This window comes from Glycine soja, chromosome 20 (assembly GCF_004193775.1).
Source record: "Glycine soja cultivar W05 chromosome 20, ASM419377v2, whole genome shotgun sequence".
Taxonomy (NCBI): Eukaryota; Viridiplantae; Streptophyta; class Magnoliopsida; order Fabales; family Fabaceae; genus Glycine; species Glycine soja.
In genome coordinates, this window is record NC_041021.1 from 35,375,147 (window position 1) to 35,383,212 (window position 8,066).

Below are 8,066 nucleotides of genomic sequence, written 5' to 3' on the forward strand. Positions count from 1 at the left end.
CTCAAATTCTCTAAATGAATGGTGGTCACCATACGGAATTCGGCACACCACATCAAGGGTTAGTCTGTCCAGACACCTGCGATATGTGGAAACAGGCAGTGCCTTGTTAGAGCTCCATCAGCATACATGCGGTCTCCTCTCATCATAATCCTCGGCAGGCAGGGCGGAACCAATGTTAGTCGTCATTTACAACTAACTTTTTTATAGAAAAGTTTTATAAAATGTTTGTCTTTTCCCCAATTTATGGTTCTTTTTGTAGGTTTGTACATAGGTTTAGTTTAATTTTGTTCAGTAGAAATGCCCAACATTGTGAATTTAATGTGTTTCAACTTCAATTTTAGGTAAAAAAAGATGAAACTTGTAAAGGCTAGCAGCTGGTGTCTCACTAAGCGAGGCTTGTGTGCTTAGTGAGAATCACGTGCTAAGCGAGGCACTCAGCTCGCTTAGTGAGTTGGGAGAATCTGGAGGAGAATCTGAGAAGCATCTATGCGCTCAGCGCGTCATCAGCTTGCTCAATGAGGCGTTTGTCTCTTCCCACGCTAAGCACTCCCAGCTCGCTCAGCGGATATTCACTAACTTGTGCTAAGCGCGAAAATGGCGTTGAGCGAGCCTTCGAGGACAGAAAGCCCTTTTTAAGGATGAAGTTGGAAAAATCAAGAGGGGAGCATGGATTGGAACGTAGAGAGTAGAATAGAGGCACAAAACAGAGCAAGGAAGCCAAAAACCTCAGCTTTCAAGAGGATCTTTGGTTAATAAGTAATTTCTAGGTTCCTAGAGGTGGAGGAGACATCCCCACCACTGTGTAATCTGTTATTTTCTTCTTAAACCCTTATCTTGTAGCTGAAAGCTGTTGCCTTGTGATGGAAGGCTAAGTATTTCTGTTGGGAAATTCTGCTGAAACTTGATGTAAATTCTTAACTATCTATTTAATGTTGTTTTATATGTTCATTGCTTCTATCTACACTTAATTATTGCATGCTTTTGGTCTGATCACCCATTTTTGTGTAAAGTTAGGATTTTTAGCATTGGAAAATGTATTAATCCTTAGAATATGATAGAACAGGGCTAGATAACTGTATTGCTAGACATAGAATGTAGGGTTTTAGTTTTTGATATGTTGTGATTGTAATGCTGTTCAGCTAGGCTAAGTTCGATGAGACATCTGAGAATGAGGTTTAATTAGAATTAGTCCATTCACACGAGGAATCAGTGTTTGGTATTTTAGTCTTCAGCATAGAACACAATAATAACATTAAATAGAGAAAAATATTTTAATTACATCAAGCGTTCAGTAGAATGACCCAACGTTTTAATCATTTGTTTTCTCTCCCATTTTGATAAGTGTATTTGTAGTTCTTTTAGATTTACAGCACATACATCTTTGATTTAATTCTATTTACATGGCTTTATATCAATGTCTGCTTGTTGAATGAAACTTCACCAAATGAAACAAGTTTTCTGAGTTCGATACTCGGTTTCTTACCATTTTATTATTACTTTAATGACTCGGTACACTTTCTGATAAAGTTCGGGACTGTCCTAGAGTACGAACAAAGTTTTTGGCACCATTGCTGGGGAACTTCTTTCCATTTGGAAAGTCTAGTTTAGTTTGTAGGCATTAATTCTTTATTCTTTGATTATTTGTTTGTGTGAATATTTAGTTAGTTCAGAAATTATTTTTCTCTTGGATTGGTTAACTATTGCTTTTGCTAGTGCTTTGTATGCGTGGAAAGTCCTCTACAAGTGATTTGGTTCCATTAAATTTGGAGATTGAAGCTACTTGCAGAATAAACAATGTAGAAAGGCGGAGAAAAATCTTGCAAGAAAGGGCAATACCAATCCTAGAAGAGCCTTGTTCGTCTTATTCGTCTTCCAGTTTTCCAGAAACAAGGGAATCTGAAACTGCAGTGCCTGAAGCCAACATAATGGTTGAAGAGCAACCGAGAAGAGTAACCCTTGAAAACTACTCAAGTTCTACTGTGCCACAGTTTTTCACTAGCATTGCGCGGCCAGAGGTTCAAGCGCAAAATATTACCTATCCTCATGCACTAATCCAGTTGATACAAGGCAACCTATTCCATGGTTTGCCCAATGAAAACCCATATGCACATCTAGCCACTTACATTGAAATCTGTTAGGTTGAGCCTGTTTTCATTTTCATTGTCTAGAGAGGCGAAAAGATGGCTTCATTCATTTAAAGGCAACAGTCTAAAGACTTGGGACGAAGTGGTTGAAAAATTCTTGAAAAAATATTTCCTGGAGTCCAAGACTGCAGAAGGAAAGGCTGCCATCTCTTCCTTCCACCAGTTTCCAGATAAATCCTTAAGTGAGGCCTTGGAAAGATTTCGTAGCTTGTTGCGGAAGACCCCTACTCACGGATTTTTAGAACCGATACAACTCAACATATTCATTAATGGGTTGAGGCCATACTCGAAGCAACTCTTAGATGCTTCTGCAGGGGACAAAATAAAATTGAAGACCCTTGAAGAAGCCATGGAATTAATTGAGAATATGGTTGCAAGTGATCACGCAATACTGCGTGATAGGACTCATATCCCTACCAAAAGAAGTCTGCTAGAGCTCTCATCCCAGGATGCACTTTTGGCACAGAACAAGTTGTTATCCAAGCAGCTTAAGACATTGACCGAAACCTTAAGTAACTTGGCAAACCAATTTAATATTAATCAACCTTCCCATTCCGCTGTTTTGCAGGTAGGAGGTTGCAGCATTTGTGGTAGAGCTCAGAGTTTGGCCGTTGTATTCCCATTGATGATTCTGCACAAGAAGTGAACTACATGGGAGGGAATCAGCCCAGGCAAGGTTATAATGCAGGCAGATATTCAGGTTTTCAGCATGGTTCGAATTTTAATCAGCAGCAAGGGCAATAGAGAGCCCAACCTGGAATCAATTCAATAAAGAGCAGGGCGAACCATCTAATAGGCCTCAGCAATACGGGCCTAGCCTATATGAGAGAACCACAAAGCTGGAGAAGCCCCTTGCTCAGTTTATGTAGGTTTCAATGTCCAACCATAAGAGCACGGAGTCAGCCATCAAAAACCTTGAAATCCAGGTGGGGCAGCTGGCCAAACAGATTGCAGAAAAATCTTCTAGTAATTTTGGAGCGAACACTGAGCAGAATCCAAAAGAAGAGTGCAAAGCTATGATGACCAGAGGCAGAATGGAAACCATGGGTGAGAATGAGGGAATAGTAGTTGATGACCATGAACTAGTAGTTGTTGAAGAAGAGGAAGATGGGAAGGAAACAAATGGCAATCAGTTGAGGGAGGACAAAATAAAAGAGAATGAAAAGAAAGAAATAAATGAAGAGAATAATAAAGAAAAAGAAAAACCAAAACAAAAAGAAAAAGAAAAAAAATGAAAAAATGAGAAGAAAGAAGAGGAGAAGAAGAGTAAGAGTGAATGTGCCTGTGAGAAAAAAAGGAGGCAGCTCCAGCTGAAGGAAAAGAGGTGCCATACGCCTTGGTACCCTCAAAGAAAGACAAGGAGCGGCACCTATCTCAGTTACTTGATATCTTCAAGAAATTAGAGATTACTATGCCCTTTGGAGAGGCCTTACAGCAGATGCCACTCTACTCAAAGTTCCTGAAAGATTTGCTAACCAAAAAGAACAAGTACATACATAATGACACCATTGTTATGGAGGGAAATTGTAGTGCAGTGATTCAACGGATCCTTCCACCGAAGCACAAAGATCCTGGAAGTGTCATTATACCATGCTCAATTGGTGCTGTGTCTGTGGGCAAAGCTCTCATTGACTTGGGAGCTAGTATAAATTTAATGTCACTCTCTATGTGCAAGAGGTTAGGAGAGTTGGAAATTATGCCAACCAAGATGACACTTTAGTTAGAAGATCGTTCTGTGACCAGACCCTATGGCGTTATTGAAGATGTTTTGATGCAATCCTACCCCCCAAGGGCATTGGATAGAAGACTCCAAGAAGATTGGGCCAATGATGCAAGAGAAGGTCCTAGGGTTCTCATAAGCCTTAGGGTAGATTTCAGGCTCATGGGCTAAGTATGAGCCCACTTATCTTTGTACATATTAGATTAAGGTTTCATTAATTTTGGGTTATGTATTTAGGGCTCCATAATGTAGGTAGGGTACCCTAGAAATATAGGATTTTTCAGCCCTAGTATTTTAGGGCACATAGACTAGTTTTTGTATTAAGGGTAGTTTTGTAATTTCACATGCACTATGTGAATATTTGATGTGTGTGGTTGGAAATAAATTTAATTGAATTGGTAGAAGCCCAATCCAATTAAATTTTAGAGGGAGAGGTGAGCATTTGCTTACTACACCCCATTGCCACATCATATAGTCACACTTTGTGCATGTCCTTCATGCTTTACATGCCTCATGACACCTAAGCGCACTTAGTGGAGAATCTTGAAATTGATCTTGAATTAGTGGACTGAACCATAACTAAAATTCACTAATCATAATTAGTGAAATTTTGGCTCCAAAGTTTGGCTCCACAAATTCAATTTCAAATTCAAGTGAAATTTGAATTGAAATTCAAATTTCCCTCCAATTTTGTGTGACACTTAGGCTATAAATAGAGGTCATGTGTGTGCATTTTTTTGAACTTTGATCATTTTAATATTAGACTTCAGATTTCAGAGCTCTTTTAGAGCATAAAATTTCGTGCTCTTCTCTCCCTCTCCCTTCATTCATCTCCTTCTTCCTCCAAGCTCTTATCCATGGCCTCCTATGGTGGTGAGCTTCTTCTAGACTCATCTTCTCCTTGAAGTGACGTCCCCTCTCTCTCTTCCTTCTCCATTCCGCTGCCATTCATCTTCCAAGAAGCAAAGGAATCCATTGATGAAGAAGATCCTAGGCCTACAAGCTCCAATGGAGCTTACATCATGTGGTATCAGAGCATCTTCATCTAGGTGATGTTCTTTTGCTTCCTCTATCTTTTTGTTCGGTGAATTCTCTTTAATTCCTTTTTCTTCATCTTATTCTACATGTATATCCTCCATTGTCTTGTGGTTTGGTTCTGTTTAGAGTAGATTCAAAAAAAAAAAAAAAACCGATTAAATCTTAGATCTACACTTGTTCTTGCATTTCTATGGTTCAAATTTTGTAGATCTACTCTTGAATCATGTTTTTGTGTTGATTTTAGGTTCTATCCTTTTTCATTCATAATATTCTTGTGCTGAACCTTAGATCTAAATTTTCTTCCAAAATATTTATTAGAAAAAAAAACACAAAAATCTAAGTGTAAATCACTTAATCCATGTTGTCTTAGAGTCGTGTTTAGTCATAGTAATTGTCACATTATGTTCTAAGTTTGTATTGAATTTTTATTTTGTTGATTGAATTCTAGATACATTTTTTCATCTATTCTTGTTATTCTTAGCCTATCTTTTGAGTTTTGAGTCTAATTCATGCATGTTATTTAGTTCATAACATGTTCTAAATCAATTCCTAGAAGTAGTCTTGTTGTTGAACTCTTTTTTTTGTTTTCTAAGTTTCCTACATGATGCCTATGATGAAGTAGAGTTGTGGTGCTGAGTTGTCGCTGGATTTGTGAATCAAATAAGTCTTAAGCTCTCTTGAATTGTGTTATTCAAGATAATTGAGCATAAGCAAACACAAATTGTAACTATCCAAGCCTTAAGCAACATAAACACTACTCTTGATTTCTAGGTTGAAATCGCTGGTGCTGGCAGCTTGAACATACAAACTTGTATAAATATTGGTCACTACGTGTTTTGAGCTGAAATTTTTACTGAATTTTCTAGACATCTGGAACAAAATTATAAAAAAAGAACCAAGCAATTTGGATTAAAGGAAAAAAATAAGAAGAATCACACAAGTTGGAAGAAAAATCAGTGTCCAAGAAAAAAAAAAAAAGTGAAAGGGAAGTGTGCATATTGTTTTGGCTCAAAATTTGTTCTATAATTGGTGCCTATTTTATACCAATCCTAGTTCTGAGATTTCAATTGAAAATTATTGTGAAAACAAGTGCCAAAACTAGAGGTTTCTTGAGTCTTTTTTTTTTAGTTTTTCTACTCTACTCTAGAGCCATTCTAGGTTTCTCTTTGAGTCCTAGCTTGCTTTTTTGTGCTTTTCATTACTTTAATTGTTGAATAATCCTTGAAAATTTGTCTTGTTAAAACTCTATTGGTTTAGCTTTCATTTCATTTTTTTTTTGTCTTTAGTTATTGCTTGTCTCTTTGTTTCCTTGCTTGTGAGTTGCCATATAGGGAATTGGAAAGGAGGATTGGTGCCATATCTTGAAGAATTTGAGTCAAGAAGTAAGGGGCCAACCACCTTAAGAGCTATTGGACTAAGAAGCACTCCAAATTGAGTGAAACACTAAAGAGAGAATAGCCACCACAATCGAGGACATTTTTCTTTGTAATTTTGTAATTGGCAATTTGCTTTGCTTTCAAATTTTGTAACAAAAAGGCCTTTCTTTGGAAGTAAGTTGGGAGCCTCCGCTAGGTCACCCTACTTCATTTGTGTGTAATAATTTTAGGCAATTTTCCCTTAGGATAGTGAGTGTTTTGTTGGGAACCTTAAATGAGGTCATCCAAACACTTTTAGGATCTGCCTAGTTTGCATTTCTTGAACTTTAATTTCTTGTTTACTTTCATAGTTTATTTTATTTACTAGCCACACCTAGTTTATCTTGTTATTGCATAGTACTTTCTTCTTTCTTATCACACTTATCTTGAGTTATTTTGGAACCTTAGCTTTTACCTTTTTTTACAAACCCCCAACAAGAAAGAACCACAACTTAGGAACCAACATGAGTCATCATTCATCTAGTGTTAATGGCAAGGGTACTAGTCATAAGGACCCTCTATCTAGAATCTTAGATGAGTTGAGTTCTCTCAAGTTATGGAAAGAAAAGAAAAAGAAAAAGAGAGGGTAAAAATAAATCAAGATGAGAGGGAACAAATAAGGGAAGAAGAAAGAAGGAAAATACTAAAAGAATTAAGAAAAGAAAAACATGCCTCCTATAGTAGTCATAACTCTTGCAAGAGCCTAAGTGAGGAACTTCGTGACTATTATGAAGGAAGGTATAGGTCACATCTTAGACCTCACTCCCATATGAGAGAAAAGGAAAGAAAGCCTCATGAGGCTAGCATTAACCTCCCATACTTCCATAGGAAGGACAATCTAGAGGCTAACTTAGATTGGGAAATAAGGGTAGAGCAACAACTTAAAAGGAAGTCTACTTCAAAATTTTATGGCTCTCACTCTTATCCAAAGAAAGACCAAGGTCAAGGCATCTTAGAGGTGACACCTTCTAAGCCCAAAGATGATAAGGGGAAGACAATAGAAAAGCAACCCCTTAAGGCTAGTATGCAAGAGAAGACTAGCTCCATGAAGTGCTTTAAATGTCTCGAAAGAGGACACATTACTTCTCAATGCCCCACCAAGAAAACCATGACTATGAGGGGCCAAGACATTTATAGTAGCCAAGATGAGGTTACTACATCACCTTCTTCTAGTGAAAGTGAAGAAGCAAAAGGGGAAGAATCTAGTGAAGAAATCTACCCGCAAGAAGAAGGACAACCTTTAATGGTTAAGGAGGAGTGTAAGGAGGTAAGTGTCTCCTCCAAGAGGTTAGCTAAGAAGGAAAGTCATTTTGAAATAAAGACAAATATTAAAGAAACTTACCCTCTTAGACAACCTCCACATTTTCTCCTTTGTAAAAAGGCACTTGTTAGCATTGCCACACCTCTTAGGCTTGAGTTTATTCCTCAAGTAAAGAAGTTGTTGGATAAGGGTTTGGTTTGCAAGAGCTTAAATGCTTGTGCTTTGTTGGTGCCCAAAATAGGTATTATTAGGCATCAAATCCCTATGATAGGTGGTATGATGAATTTGTTGAGTGGTGCAACACTCTTTTGTAAAATCACTCATGCACCCAACATCTTCATGATTTATGTATATAGGGTCTCATTGGGTAGGTTTGTTCTTATTTTTTGTTTCAATGCAAACCTAGGTGCTCATGTGGGACACCTTAGGTTTGTTGTAATTTTTTGTAGGAATAATCAACATGAAAATAAAGAAAACGGTATGTTTTA